This window comes from Leiobunum rupestre, chromosome 4 (assembly GCF_980474605.1).
Source record: "Leiobunum rupestre chromosome 4, qqLeiRupe1.1.hap1, whole genome shotgun sequence".
In the NCBI taxonomy this organism is placed as follows: domain Eukaryota; kingdom Metazoa; phylum Arthropoda; class Arachnida; order Opiliones; family Sclerosomatidae; genus Leiobunum; species Leiobunum rupestre.
The window spans coordinates 48,338,421-48,355,489 of NC_143387.1; the positions used below are offsets into that span (position 1 = coordinate 48,338,421).

At 37.4% G+C, this 17,069-nt stretch overlaps 1 protein-coding gene across 1 annotated transcript in view; it reads right to left on the minus strand.

Moving 5' to 3' along the window:
- Positions 1-16,583, minus strand: part of sona (sol narae metalloprotease) — a 67,026-nt gene extending 50,443 nt beyond the window's left edge. The window contains exon 1 of the mRNA XM_090172788.1: positions 16,344-16,583. The gene's annotated coding sequence lies outside the window, so the exon portion shown is untranslated. The remainder of the gene's footprint in view (positions 1-16,343) is intronic.
- Between the last annotated feature and the right edge of the window lie 486 nt (positions 16,584-17,069).

Sequence of the window (17,069 nt, forward strand, 5' to 3'; positions counted from 1 at the left end):
GGGTATTTGAAAATGGTCCAAAAAAGTAAGGTAATTTGAAAAGGGTCCAAAAAAGTAAGGGAATTGGAAAATGGTCGAAAAAAGTAAGGTAATTTGAAAATGGACCAAATAAGTAAGGGAATTTTATAATGACCTCAAAAAAATCAGTCTTGATAAGTTGATAGATGTATTAAAAAAACTTAACAAATATTTTTAAAGATGTTACCTCAAACCATTCATTTATTCTAATAAAATGGTCAGGGAAAATTTGGCAAATTGGTCAGGGAAAACCTGAAAATGTCAGGGAATTTAATTCGAACCCTGAAAGCGTAGGAGGGTGTAGGCCCGCCTTCACGCAACGCGAGCCAAGAACTCCCTACACTTACTTTTATCGTTAACCTCTACGAATTTTTATGGAACGGGGAAACCGAAGTGCGCGAGTGAAAACCCCTTTAATCAGTGGGCAGATACATTGCAAACACAACGCGGAACGAGTTGTTTCGAGTTTTCACACAATGGCACAAGTTGGGATTGAACTCGACTACTAACTAACACTGCGAGGCGAAATTGCTAACCACTCTTCTACTTATATTAATTATATTTAATTATATGAAAAATAAGTAATCTATTAAAATTTAAATTGAATATCTGTTACATTATATTTTAAGAAATTCTCAGTAAATAAGCTTCAATTAAACAAGTGTCATTGAAAATATATTCATTCTTTCAAATTTAATTCCATTTAATTGTAAAAACTGGCGATCAGTAACGTGAATATTTTATGAAAATATAAAAAATAGCTCAGTAGTTTTTTTTTAATAGGGCCGTTAGTAAGTAAATGGGGTAGGTACATTTGTTCGAATTTCAATCGTCCGAACGGTGGAACAAATGTTCAAATTTCATTCGTCCGAACCGCCGAAATAACAAATGTTTCTATTGTTCGAATTGGTCAACTTGTTTGTTTCATTCGTCCGAATCGGTAGCATCACTTGTCCGAATTCTGTCGCTAAATTAGTATTTCTTATTGCTGTTTTTTTAGTCCGGATTTTTTTAGTGCAAGAATTAAAAATAAAAAACTACATTGTAAATATCGTTGTTTGTTCAAGTTGTTTTTTCTTAATTGCTGCTATATCTATATATTGTATTTTTACTTCATATTCGTATTAATATCGATCAATGTTGTGGATATTTTTGGTTAGGTTAGGTTAGGTTCACGTTAATGTTACTATTTTCTTATATTAACAATATTAAAAAAACAACCAATTCCTAATGTTCGAAAAAACGGACAAACGATTATTCGAACAAATGAAATTCGCCAGTAAAGTTAACATAAATTGAACGACTAAATCACCAACAAATGTTGTGATAAATTTTTCGGGCAAATGAAATACGTTTTCGGACATACGATCCTGTTTTCCAGCATTCGGACAAATGATCATTCGGACATTTGTACCACCGTTCGGACGAATGAAATTCGAACAAATGTACCCAAATCAAGTCTTTAAAAAAAATAAATTTCGAAATCTACCTGATTCTCGTATTTTGTTCGTAGTGAGAGTTGATACAATATTCCAAGTGTCGTAAATCCAATTCACCGGCCATAACTCCAATTTGGGCACAAATAAAAGGTTATTCCGGTTATCCGGTATTATCCGAAACCGGTTGGATACGCGACGTATCCCCGTGTTTTATCTATATTTCACACAGACTGCCATAATTCCGAACCGAACTGAACGAAATAAGCGAAATCCTCTCAAAAAGCGCGCGATGATTTCAAGGTTACTTGGCGAACAGATAGAAGATGATTTTTCCTCACGACCCACCTCCACACTCCAACGAAACTCGGCTTCGCCTTTCTACGCCACCAGGGGGGGCTCGCTAATAGCACGCACCGCTGATCATTCTCCCTCGGAACCCGCAAACCCTTATTTTTTTCCTTCTACATTTCATTATTAAATGGACGAGACCGAATAAAGAGCTAGCTTAGTTCTATATGAATTAGATTCAACCAAGAATATATATATTTCAACTTTGGGAGAATGACTTTGTCCCAATGCCTCCCCCTCATACTCATACTCCCCCCCCCCCAAAAAAAAATCAGCCCGGTATCTCATTGGTTCCGGACAGCTTACGTCTTCCGACGCGATAGATGCGCGCGCCGGTTACTTCCCCCCCCTCCCCCCACTCTCGTGCCCGGGGAAAATTCGACCCATCTAAGCCTTTGAGCTATTGTAAATAGTATAAGTCTGCAATATTGTTCGACCTAGGAGCAACAAACGCAGCACCCCACACAAGGAGAACGCAACCCGTCAAAAGTCGTGGATTTTCTTGTGTACATTTTTCCTTGGTTAGACGCTTTAGCGCCTGCGCCGGCAGAAGGGGAAAATTCGGAAATTATCTTCCCCCCTTTTCGTAAAACGTTCAGCGTAAAGGTTCGACCAATGAAATTTGTACACAACACTGCGTTAGCATGTTAAAGGCTACCTGCGTACTCCTTGTGTTTGCTGCTCCTAGGTTCCACAGTTTGTCACTTTGGGGAATATTTCAATAACAAGGAGAGTACCCGAAGTGTTTATTGCCGATTTTGTTAAAAGTCGGACGTAATGAGATATTAATTTTCCCAAAAAGAGACGTTGCACTACCTATTCGATTTGCCATGGCCACCAAAAATGTTTCTGACCACTTCAAACAAAAAAATCTCCATTTAAAAAAGCATGGGATTTTCTAGGTTTCACGAGAAAATTTAAAAAAATTTAAAATCACGAAATGAGTAATTTGGACCACATTTAATTAAATTTCATCAAGTTTGGGTAAATTGGAACATTTTTTGTGGTAAAATTGTAACACTTTTTGGGTAAAATAAGGAAAAAATCTTATTTTTGTTGTAAGTGGCAAAAACATTTTCGTTTGCCATGACAAATCGAATGGTAGTGCAACGTCTCCTTTTTGAAAATTTCATATCACATATAGGTCCACATTACACCCGAATTTGAACAAAATCGGCAATAAACACCTCGGGTACTCTCTTTGTAAGAGCTAGTAACGGAGTTACGTCATCACAAGAAGAAAATCTCCCCCTAGCGAGACGCTGTCAAAGGCTACGTGTGACGCGTTAGAAAGCGGACGCAAAACGGCGACGAAGCCCGTAATGTAGTCTGTCTTGTGAATAGCTCTCAGTAAAACTTTTGCATGCGAATAATGTAACAATATTATTCACTTATGTAAATAGTAATCCATTTAAAAATGACGTTTTGCGCGCGAGGTATAGCAGGCTTATTTACCTGCTTTTATACCCTAACTTGGCGGATTATTTTCACACGCAAAATAAAAATTGAGTTCCACCAATAAAGACCCGGTCATATGAAAAAAGTCGCCTGATATTATTAGCCCAGGGGCGCCTGAAAGGTAAAGACGGCCCTGACCATGATGCAGTTATTATTCCTTACATCAAATAAATACAGACTTGGTTCAACTTTGTTCGTGTGAGGCTTAAATATTACTTGTTTTTTCCTAATAAAATTTCGTCTGTCCTAAATGGAAACCATCTTACCCTTTCGCGGTCCATGTTTTCATTTAGGACACGAGCGGAATTTAGATATATCGGTCGACTTCAAATACCTGGTTTTTACAATTAATATAGGGTGGTTTGAAAATAAATTTTACCCCAATCTATATGAAAGTATCTCAACAATTCATCATACAGGTTTGACGCGAACATTACCAAAGTTAAACGTAGTCGTGTATCAATGTAGATAATTTATTATTCTGATTATTATTATTATTTTTTTGGTATATCGGCTTGAATTGGTTTAATTTTGGTCCGCGGCCCAAATGGCAAACTTTCTAAAAAAGTCCTACATTTCAAGATCCAAAAAAAAATGATTCCAAATCCGGGTAGGAGGAAAAACGGATTTCGCATAATTTATACGTATTAAACGTAAAGACAAGGAGACATCATCTTTTTCTTATGGCACTGACAGGAAGTATTTTCAGATGGCATTGTTTCGTGGGAGGTTTTGCTCGATCAAATAAATGGGAATTGGATGTTTTCTCCGGAATGGTTTTGCCGCGATTACTTTCCTGCTGTTTTGAGGTCGATCCTTGTTTCGTGTACTTAATCAACTTAATTAACTTCCAAATACCGGTAGAAGGAATGGAAGGATATGAAGTTACCATTAAATTTAATTTACTGGTCGGTTTTTTCAGGAGCTAGTTTATTAATTATTTCTTTTAATAAACCAAAGTTAATTTTTAATATATCTTTCAGTATAAAAAGATAACAGTGGTTTACTAAATGGAGTTTATTAAGCCTTGTCTGAAAAGAGTAAAATGAAAACATATTTATCTTAGAATGTCATCAACAATAGAATAGCGGCCACTATCGGAACCTTTTGGACAGGCTGTCCGTTTTTTTAATATTCAAATATGAGTATCGAATCTATGGAGTATTCCTTTTGTAAACATCCCCATCTGGAATGTACTTTCAAGTAGGTTGAACGCCGCGAGAGAGTCAATCGCGTCAATTTCTGCGAATTTAATTTAGCCGCTCCTCCCCGTTTTAACTGGAGCGTAAAATCTTTCGGCGTTTGTTGTTGGTATTTTTTGCGTCTTTCTCTCCGCCATTGAAGTCCCCTTTTACGTTGTCTATTATTATTACAATGGTTTGAAGGTAGCATTAGCGAGACGCCTCTTTTTGGGGATCCGTTCAGGCTTATTAGAGAGAACGCGTTTATTACGCGCGCGTTCGAAATTAAGGTCGAGACTTTTTGCGTCCACTAAATATAACGTTCCTTTCTAAAAATGGTGTAAGCGCTTCGGGCCTTGGCGCGATAATGATTGAAATTACGAGTTCCCAAGAACAAACAATGTACGTTTGACGAAGTATGGTAATTCGGGTGGGAAATCGGCCGCCAGACAGACTTCATCAACCGGTAGCTTTTAATTCGATCCCTCTGGGTTCGCCTACGTTCTCCCGTTCCGTTTTAATCGTCAGATCCGTCAGCTAGAATTTTACCCCCTTTCTCATCGAGGTTAATGTTAAATAGCGGTTCGATCCAATGTTTATTTTTGAATCCTCGCCGTTTCGTGAGAATTAACTGTCACGTTTATTTTACGACACTATCGCTTCGGGACATTTTCGAGTTCTATCTTAATTAAAAAAGAATTCCTTAATCTTCAAAATTTTTAAATTGCGATTAGTTTTAGGTTTGTTTGATAAGTATAATACATTAATTGAGGAAATTTTTGTGGTAATTGAACGCAATACCTTTCGGGGTTTCTAAAAATGGTACGCATCTTTTAAAAGTAAATAAATTTGATAATCAGAAATACATTTTCTTTAAGTGTTTTTGAAATGTAGTAGTAGATTGTAATAAAATAGCCTTACAACCGTTAAATTTAAAGCAAAGTTAAAACGCAACCCTTATTAAAATCGCTTGTGGTCAAACCAAGATTTTCTCGTAACACGCGTGAAATTCGTAAAATTAACATTCAAAGTTTCGTGGATGAAATGAAAGATTTAGGCGAGTAACCTTAATCGTGTCGTTTGAACAGCTAGTAGCGAGAGCACTTTCTGCTCCGAATTAAAAATATCGCACAAAAGGTTGTAAGTGGAGCAAACCACCGTGTTGGGCAGAGACGATTTTATTTTTATTTTTATTGTAATTATATCGAAGAGAGAGAGGAGTAAACTTCATTTAATTGTTTACGCGGCGTGCTCGTTTTCTTTATGTTTCAATTCTGTTGAAAAGTACTTTTGTTCAAGATTTCGTTTTCGCGAAATGATTCCAAGCGTGGGATCCACTTGTTTCCAGTTGTTTTGTGTTTTTCTACGCTCTAGCGCCCTCTTTGTACAAACTACAAAAGCTCACGCGGTACTCACCATTAATATGTATCAGAAATACCATTTATTGTTGTCGAATTCGAGATCACTAGTTTTAGAGTTTTTTCTTTAGCAATTTCTACATTATTGCGTTTTAAAGGGCAGCTCCTCGATGCGCTTTCCAATAAAGCCACAAACACGGCACCCCACAGAAATTGTCTTCTCCTTGTGGTGAAACCATAAGTGTATAATAATATACATAAGTGTGACACTTCCTATTTTTCACATGCAACAATTTTTCTGAAGAGCTATTCGCAAGACAGACTGCATTACGGGCTTCGTCGCCGTTTTGCGTCGGCTTGCTAACGCGTCACACGTAGCCTTTGATAGCGCCTCGCTAGGGGCATATTTTATTCTTGCGATGACGTCACTCCGTTACTAGCTCTCAGTACAATATTCCCTAAAGTGACAAACTTATGGAAATAATAATAGACTTATGGTGAAACGTTCAGCGTAATGACTAGGAGCCCACAGAAATTGTTTACTCCTTTTGGTGAAACGTTCAGCGTAAAGACTCGTACAATGAAAGTTGTACACAACACAGCGTTAGCGTGTTTAAAGGCTAGCTGCGTTCTCCTTGTGTGGGGTGTTGTGTTTGTTGCTCCTAGGTGAAATCAACTAAACACGATTCTGTTTGTGAAAATCTCTCCAAATAATACGTTATATAACATTCTTTCAATAAATGATGATAAATTATTAGAGAAATTGAGAACGTAAAGGAAAACTACGTTCAATCTGCCCGCGCTAAGACTACATGTATCTCTATTATCAAGCGTCGTATAGAATCTCTGGAAACCAGCCTAAAATTCTACTTCCTCCCCATTGATTGGAAGAAAACATTAACGCGTAATTTAGGTTAACGAATCGCGTAGAGAGCGTGTGAAACCGGTTTTGGTAAAGCGAAAGAAATAACGAGGAAGAAAACACCTTTTAGTTTTGCCCGTCGTATTAAGTCCGTCATTAAACGCTTTTCCCCTTTAACACCTACTCCCTCTCGCGGATAAGACGAGAGTTAAATAACGGAGATGAGTAAATAATGAACTGCCCGTTAATAAGAACGGAGTTCTCTCAAATATTTAAGGTGGACTTCTAGCGAACCCTTCGCGTAATCATCATCTCTCTCTCTCTCTCTCTCTCTCTCTCTCTCTCTCTCTCCGTGGAGTCAATGTTTGTCGAGTTTCGCCTTTTTAATTAAAGGGAGTTGACTGGATATATTTTTATTCATCTAATACTTTTTTCGGAAAAGTTTGCGCCCAGACACTCACGTTTAGGCGCCCACCCCCGTTAAGGCTAGTTTTCACTAGGATAAAAACGCTAGGCCGGTGAACGTTGACGCAAAAAATGCCCGTAAGGCCTAATGCAATTTTTTTGCGTCAACGGTCACCATCACGACGTTTTTGCTCTAGTGAAAACTAGCCTTTACCCTTATACGGACGTTTCAAAGGGGTGAATCGCGAAACGAGGTTGCGTCTATCCATCACTTATCGCGCGCCACCCATCATAGAGGGCGCTTTTCTCTCCCCCCCCCCCCTCCTCCCGCGCTATCATTTTAATGGAGGCGGAATTTGCACGCGCGTTGATATTGTTTCTTTCGCGGCCGACGTCATTTTGATGTTGAAATTTGGGTTGCGCCGGATAGTATATTTTACACGCAATTCGGACGCACGTTGCGCTATTGTCAATTTCAATTTTCGGATATTTTTCTATTATTTTCGAACGCGTTTTAATCATTCACGATATCAAAACAATGTCGCGGGTCGACACTTGACGTTATTCATCATTCAACGCCAAATATTTAGACCTCACGTAGTTCTTACTTCACTTATTTTGGTGATTGCATTTACATAATCGTTTTCTGCAATACAAAGGAAAAACATTTTCAACAAATTTTCAATTAAAAATGACGTTCAAATTGATGTAAACTGTAGCCATTTTACACTATTTTTCTACATATTTAAAAATTCAACTAATGTATACTAGTGTTATTGTGTTAAAGCAACTTCAACTTATTTGCAAAATACAAGAACCACAAAAATCATCGAGTGTAATTTGTTTGTAAATGCACTTGTTTTTAGTTGCACTTATTGAACTGCGCCCTTAAAGAGAAGGGTTCCAACGCCCTTGGCTCCATTACTACGGGGTGGAGATGACTAAGGCAATGTAAGAATATAGTTGAGCCCAACGCAAACAGAGGGCGCCAATAGCGTTTGTACCCCTTCGATATGCTTTAGATATCCAAGCACATATTGCGATTTATAGCAGGCGTATTGGTCATTAATCCCGTGAGTCTGTTAGGCACTTGAAGACGATCGCCTACTCCCTTACGGGTGGTTGTCGTACCTCCGCCATGGGTGTCCTGCCGTATCCCTTAACATTCCTTCTGGGAGTGGACATTAAGCGTATTTATATTTGGCAAACCCACAGAATTTGTCTTTAGTTTCTTTAAATAAAACAAAATAAACTTTACGCTAATGTTCCATATTTTAATTAATGTTGACAACTTAACAATAAACCGCATTTACTTCAGGAAATTACGAAGAAAAGAACATTTTAAGAATGGTCCATTTAATCGAATTTTACAAGTTAGTCAAGTTTGACGCGATATTTGAGATGTCTTCGAGATAATTAGTCCCGCGCGAAGACACGTTCGTCGTTTATTACGTTTCTGATTTCCTCGGTGCCGCGCGGTTGACCTTGACATACTGAGGACGACTTCTAAATTATGGGATGTCGTCTTTAATTGAAAGCAATACGAGGTTTTCGATTTGTCGGGTTTTCCTTTTAAAGAAGGGTTCGTTTCTCTCGAAAATTGTAAATTATCTTGACCGTTTTCTTCGTTTCCGTGAATCAAATGACTTATACCGAAGAAAAATTAATTAAAATGGTAATCGCTAATTGAAAGGGTGTTCCTTCCAGGGGCTTTTGATCATTGTGACAAGGGGATATTATGGGTTTTTCCGTGGAACGTTTAATTTGTAAGCGGATTTAATGAGATAGGCGGATCCCAAAGCTATCGGCTGTCCTTAACCTTTGCCTCTTTTTACCGAGATGAATACGTCTATTGTTGTCTCGTCTTTATTGTAAGCGTATTCCAATATTTAGTTTATATTGAGTGTTCAACCTTGAAGGGCTTCTGGATAAATTTTGTTTTCGCGGAGATGCTTTAATCAGAGAAACGTTTGGATTGGCATATTCATTCAACAGGAACCCTTCAAAAGTACATAACCTTAGCTCCTTCGCTAAAACTTGTAAGCAGAAAGCGTAGAGAAGGGAAATTTCACCACACTAATGATTTTATTCCCATTTCTACGTTTATCATTACGACCAAAAATACATTTCACTTTAAAATTCATATTCAGAAATGAAGCTCTTCTACGTTTTAGTTTTATCTATCAACTGATTCGATGATAGTTTTGGTAGTCTCAAGGGCATTTCAAGGGCAGAAGTTAGATTTTATCTGTTTGGTTCCTCTCTATAAAGATGGGGTGGCGGAATGGTTAGCACCTTCGTCTCGCGGTAAGAGGAGCCGGGTTCGATCTCAGCTTCTGGCACTGGGTGAAAACTCGGAACGACTCCTTCTGCGTAGAGTTTGAAAGTTCTCTCTTCACTGCTTATAGAGGTTTTCCCTTGAGCTCTTTCGGTTTCCATTTTCCATAAAACTTGTAGATGTTAACGGCCATAGATAGTGTAGGGATCTGTTGGCTCGGGTGGCATGAAGGGCTTGCGACCACCCTCCTACGCAATCTAACCCAGCCACCTGTGATAATGGCATTAAAAGTCGCTAGATGACTTGGGCCTAGGGTGGTGCCTTGGGTATTAGCCTAGCTGATTATTATTTCGCTGTCCTGCGGAAGCCGTCAAGCTTTCTCATTACACTTATGGACTCTTGATTTAACGAAATAAGCTGATGAATCAGAGTTATGTGTCTTATGAGAGATAACGGATAACTATGAGGGATGATTGGATAACCACTTATAAATGCGGTTATTCGTTCTGAAATTGGTCATAATTTAGTTTGCTTAAATGATATGCCTGCACATTTTTTCGCCACTTTATCTGCTTGTTAGCTTTAATAGCACTTTATTGCCCAAATGGACGATCTGTAGTAAGTTTTAACCTTGAAAATGGCGATCCTAACCTTGAAAATGGCGATATTTTTCAATGTTGGATCTGCATGTGTAGCGCAAATTCAGAAAGACATTCCAGACCGCGAAACACCAGCAAATTTGTAAGTGGATTATAGCTAAACTTCCAAAGTAACCCGACTTCGGACCAAATTCCATCGTTTTCAACAATAAAACTTTGTTCCATAAACCCTTGTAGAAATATCTGGGTGAGCTAGAGATTTCGATATGAATTATTAAATAATAAAGTGTCTAACTTGTTGAATTGACGGCTAATTCGTGCGTTTCTTCAGCCTTGAATGGAAAATATATGGGTAATATCGGGGCAGGAACTTTAAACCAGATCCAATTTTACGAGGAAAAACGAGTGTCAGACCCACCACGGAGACCCCGGAAATCACGCGAAATTATAAAATATGTAAAGGAAACGATACAGTTGAGGATGACCTGACTAATATCATCTTTTATAACGTCTGTGGCAGCCTAAAAGAATTTCTAATGGGCGCGCGCCCTTGACACGATAATTTTGTGTTTTTTTTTTTCCTGTCGCGATCGGCTATCCCGACTTGTATCGCGGGGTATTGAGCCTAGCTTTGGACCAAACTGAGTACTTGTTTCGGGTGGCTTCCCATTGTGCTGTTCTTTCTTTATTTCTTTATTCTTGTTCGGAGATCATTACTGGCTGCTCGCGACCTCGAACGAGCGAAAACAATAGCCAACACCCGCGCTCGTCTAGATATCGAAGAAAAACAAGACCGTCGCCGAAAGGGGACAACTTTGCAACACCAACTTCACCGTCTTTTGAAATGGTTTCCACCGACTCCGTTGAACATATAGAACATTATAGGGTATGGAGCCATCTTGAATTCCGACACGTGTTATGGTGCACAAATTGATCGATTTCTAAATTTCTGTCACTCGTATTAAAGTCTTTGAATGTTGGTAAGTAAGGCTGCTTAATCCAAACTAGGAGCAACAAACACAGCACCCCACACAAGGAGAACGCAACCCATCAAAAGTCGTGCATTTTCTTTTGTACAGTTTTTATTGGAAGGGGAAAATACGGAAAATGACTTCCTGATTTCCGTAAAACGCTTAGCGTAAAGGCTCGTCCAATGAAAGTTGTACACAACACTGCGTTAGCGTGTTTAAAGGTTAGCTGCGTTCTCCTTGTGTTTGTTGCTCCTAGATCCAAACGTGGAGAGGTTGTGACGCCCGACAAAAATGAGTTTGTGATGGTTCATTTTTAGTTTTTGAGTTTGGTGTACAATAAAATAAATTTACTTAGAATTTTGACAGTGAGTAACGTATTGGCTGGGGTGGCTCGCTTTTGGAAAAATTTACTATAAATAGTCTTTCCTATTTAAATTAATTTCCCAAACCATTTTAATTAATATTTATTATTATTATTCAGTTTAAGCTACAGAAAATTTGGAACTCTATTCCTATTATTTTCCAAATTATTAGTAATAATTACTACCCGGAGTATAGTTTTGAGCAGTACATCAAAACCAAAATTTAGGGACTTTGGGATCAAAATCTAATTTTGTTGTTGGAGATGACTCCGAATCATATACTTGTCAAGAGAGTCTGTAGAAACATTTTCAGAGATTTACCGTAAAAGTAATTTTATTTCTAACGGAAATACGCCATTTCTGGTAAACAATCGAACATGAAGCGTGTAATGCAAAACAAGTTAAAATGTTGATATAGATAACGTGTAAGGGGTTACTTATTGGAATGTATATGTATGTGTACAGTTTGCACCTCTTACGTTTTCAGCTCAATCTGTCTTATTAAAACTTTATTCATAGTGTTTTCCGTCAAATTCCACTAATTTTCAATTCATTTACGCAAGCTTTTAAGTTCAATACAGTATGGGAACCGACGATTACATAGAGGTCGGGGACGGTTAATCATTATCCATGTTTAAATTGATTTTTTTCGGGGAAAAAATGTAAACAAAGAAATTTACCGGTTAATATTTCGGAAAATGATTAAAAAACATGTATTATTTTAGCTTTTTATCAAAAAAAACGTCGTTTCCGTTTTTCCGATGAATTTTACAAATATATCAAAAAATTAATCGGATAATACAGAAATATAAATTACTTGATCAAAACGTTTTACGAATAATTTTGAGAGCTTTATCTATTGAATAAAAGTTAACCATCCCCGACCTCTACGATTACGCGTGTCTCGATTTCACGAGTTACGTCTTAAATTAGTATTTGAAAGCGCACCTGAAAAAAGAGCTAGGCTGGTTTGGGTGTAACGGGTCTCTTTCTCATTTTCGGGGTGATTTGGCAAGCAGATTACCTCTCGAGACAAAGGAAAGTGGAATAAAATAGAATATCTCACGTCTTTCTTTTGGCGTTTTTCACGCCGTCGAGAGTTTGTTTTTGGGTTTCTCTCTCGGTACAATATTAATTGATCTTAGAGGTCGGAGGCGACGTGTAATCGTGGTACTAGCTGCCGCCATTCTCCGAGCCATCGCTAAAAACTGTTTTTGTTGTAAATTCAAGGCTATAGGTATTACGAAGTAAATTAGCCTTCATTGTGGCTAATGCGTAGTTTATTCGAGAAATAAATATTACCACTTATTAGTGGTTTAGAAATACGAGGGTCATTTAGCCTTCGACGGTAGTAACGGGTAAGGTGTATTTCTAGTATGGGAAACGCGTCTTATTATACGCGGGGGTGCGGTTGTACGCAATGCCCAAATCGAGTCTTAATTGATACCCCTATCTTTGTCTACGTACGGCGTTTCGAAGCGATTGTTCATTTTTCTTCGTACGAGTTAACGTAGTGAAAATTACCTTTCCATTCCTTGAGAACTGTTGTAAAATACTATCTTAGATCTATATTGCAAAAAGTTCTAGTTGCGTAAGGTTTTTTTTTCCATAAAATGACCTTCGTTACGTCAGATTTGATAATTTATAGGGTGCAATACGATTATAGAGGGTGGTATTTCCCATGCTTAGGAAAGATTCTAGTTAGGTAATTACAACAACTTTAAATATATTGTAAAGCGTCTAGATAAGGCTTTAAAGATCTAACCTAATAGTTAATAGTTTGTAATAATCAGTTAGACTAATACCCAATTCAGCACCTTTGACCCGAGTCATCTATAACGACTTTTAATGCCATGAATTCAGGTTGCCGAGTTACAATGCGTAGGAGGGTGGTGCCAAGCCGTTCATATCACGCGAGCAGCGTTGCCAGACATACGATAATTATCGTACACGTCGATAATTTCGAGAGAATTTTTGGGACGTATGATATTTTCAATGGCGTACTATATAGTACGCATTTTTCGATAATTTAGCTCACGCGTACGATAATGTACGATAATTTTTAAATTAGCTGAAAACCAGTTAAAACTGCGATTTTGAAACATACGTTTTCAATCGGTTCAACTTCCAAACAAATACCCTGGTGGTAGGCCTACAGCAGAACACGTTGGCCTACCACCAGGGTATTTGTTTGGAAGGAAAGTAAAATTTAAAGGGTGACAGGCAGAAGAAAACCTAGGCCTTTAAGTGTTATTAAAAATTACGATTTCACAAGTTTAACGTCACTATTTTACACACAATTTAAATTTACCGCCAGTTTCCAGGCATACGATAATTGTTTTCTGAGATCGATAATTTTTTGGCTGTGGTACGATAATTTGTGTTTCAGGAACTGGCAACGCTGCACGCGAGCCAACAGCTCCCTACACTCGCTATTACCGTTAATTTCTGGCAGGTTTTATGGAAAGGGGGAAACCAAACAGTTCGGGGGAAAGCCCCTTTATTCTCTCGCCATACGTCAGTTTTTCTTCTTTATTCAATTACCATGAATACATTCACGTACCAAAGAATATGCGATTGCAGAGATTCTATAAGCCACACCCACGCATACTTTGCAAGTTGCAACGAAAGTTCGTCTGCTTTCGATTTTGTGTAACACAGACGATCATTTTGTAATTGAAAGTAGACCAGGGCCTAACCCTAGTGCCTCATTTTCTTAGGTACCTTGATTGCTTTCTTGTATTTATAAGGGACGCTGTTAAAATACTGTTAATACACTTATTTAGATTTTCGAAAATGATTTGTTCATTTTCTTTGGCATTTAAATCCACTTGGTGATAATCAAAATTAGTTCTCGAATTTCAACCCCTTCTTAGAGAAAATTGCATCAACGAGCCTGTTTAAACTACCAAGAAAAAATGCCAAACTGTCCATTAAGGTAATTTTCGTCTACACCCTTCATATGGGTGGCGACATCTTAAGAGAAAACGTATTACTACTAAAAAGCAAACCAGCAAAAAACCCATGATAAACTATTAAACTTTTTATTACTCCGTAATTTACTGGGTGTGATTCTAATTAGGACACGTGATATTGTTGCACGAGAAACGGCGTGTTTGTGAAATTCCAACCTGACCGCGCTGAAGCATTTCGGTCAAGCTAGCCTCCGGTCCGGTCACGTTTTAGCCCCTCTACTCCCCCTTTCCCCCGAAGTACCGTTAACGGAAATTATTATATTTAAATATAATGACTACTTCTATTAAAAAAATATCCACTCTGAAAGTAATTTGCCTCCTTCGCATCATTTTCATTGTGAAAGTGAAACTGGTCGGAATGTTTGTATTAAATAAAACGACTGCACTTTTTTTCGCTCGTAACAGGTCTGACCACTCTATCTGCGCCTTCATTTGTCATGATGCCAAAACAGAGGACCTCACCCCAACGGGGAAAAGGGCATGGGAAAATACTTTTTCTCTAATGCGAAAGCTTTTAACGGAAAAATTCTAATAAAGGAATGTTAACGTACGGTTTTGTGGCTTCATGAATATTAATCAATTTTTATTTGGATAAAAATGCGAAGCAAAATTTATGACCGATTTGAAATGATGTATTTGCCGTTTAGAAAAAGTATACATTTACAACGATTTCATTTTGGGTTAGTCTAAATAACAAACGTAGACATTTAAAAATATTTTACCAAATTATTAAAATTATTAAGACATATATTGAAATAGGAAAATATTTTCTATGCTTATCGATCAAGCGAATATGTCGAAACAAATTAATAATGGACCACTAAATTACTTATAGTCGCTGTTGAAAGAAGTATTGTTATTCGTTATTTTCATAGCGTAAACAAATTCGAAGTCATTTGAAATTTTTGGTTTTTAGGTGTGGTTTTGACGCTTCTTCAAATGAGTTCGTATTTTAATTTTCATTAGTGCGTCATCGCCCTTTTTTTCTTAAAAAAAACAGCTGCTTTTTTGTAACAATTAGTCAAAATGTGGGGGTTAGCCTTGTCAAGAGGTTAATTTGGTTTCCTTCCGTAAATTACTCTTACAAAAATACTATTTGATGAACATTTGCAAGGATAAACTAGTTGTTAATCGTGTAATTAGACATTTCTGGAGTTGGGTCTTGAAAATCTAATCGAATTTTTAATTTACACGAACATACACTTATATCAACTAAAATGGATTTACCTAATTGGTCCTTGTTAAGTGGGTGTTTCGAAGAACAGGCCTAAATGGATGCGGTGGCTGATGTGACAAGCTGTTTACCTTATTCTATCTTTTATTTGCTATCAAAAGATGAGCCGTTTTCAAGTTTTCTGGGGCCTCGTTTGAACATTAACAAAATTAAGCATTTGAAAAATTATATTTTCGGAGGTATTTTTGGAATAACGTATTAAAATGGTTAAATATGGGTTTTACTTTTATTATAAAATAAAATTATTAATTAAATATTAATATTGTTCAAAATAGGTATATGTTTCGAGAAAATTAATATTGAAAAACTATTAATTCAAACAAAAATATTTACATCTAAATTATCGAAATACGGTTGAAATTCGATGAATGAACTTACGAAAGTTAAATCAAAATTTTAAATTTATTTAAATTAGTTTAGTTTGATTTTTTCTCGGAACAGTAAATTTTTTAGTTAGATTTTGTTAATTTTATAAATAGAGTTAATTAATTTTTTTAATAATAATTTTACCATTAACCCATTAAATCTCCAAATAAATCTTTTGAGAACGTAATTAGAAAATTAGTAAATGGAAAACAAGGGTATTAGACGATCCCAACTAATTAATAAACTCCACGATTTGAATATGGATGAAACCATTAATTTCAACTAATTCACTCTCGCGAAATTATCTCATTTCGGAAGTTTTTTATTACATTTTAATGACTTGTTTTTTTTTGAAGAATTGCATTAAACCAAAAATTGACCCGCACTACTCCAAATTTTAAATAGGCCTTAGGTACATTAAGAGTTTCGAAATCATTAGAGGCATAACAATGGAAAGGCGGGAATAAATGCAAATAAAAGTGGACTTACGATTTCGATTCAGTCTGCCGATCAAAGTGTGGTGCTCCTTGTCCTCTCTCTCTTTCCCTCCCGTCGCGTCCAACGCGCCCAATTGTTTTTGATCTTATTTAGAATGACAATAAGAAATCGAAAGTGAGCCGAACAAAATCGAGCGTTCTTTCGCGGCGCGCGCTAAGCGTCGATAGATGGAGTGAGTGAGGGATCTGGGTCACACCGGAGATGCCGAGATGCGGATCCTGCCGACCAGAGTTTCCGAAACTACCTGTCGCATCCGCCCTCACACCCCACTGTCTTTATAAGGGAAAGTTATCACGTGACCTCTCTCTCTCTCTCGTTCGCTGGATGCCCCTCCATCATGTCCGCCCTCCCCCGCCATATCCTGTCTCTGCATCTCACTTTCCATTTTACATTCGATTCAAGCGCACGTTGGGAGGGGGGGGGTGAAATCGTCGTCATGAATTTTCATGCGTTTTTCAATCGCCTATAAAGAATTTCCAAAAGATACTTTCCAACAAATGCATCGCTGTTGAACTTTTTGCAAATGCGTTCTGCGTATTTAGGATAATTGCGTAGGTTTTAGGTGATGTATTTACTAGTTAAACGGGTGGCCTTATACGTAGTTTTCACGAAATCTTCCGCTATGTAGCGCGTTTACTTTTTTTTAATTCTTTAGTGTATTTTGGGGGTAATGCGTCAGTCACGTTAACATATTATACAACAATTTTTATTGTTATG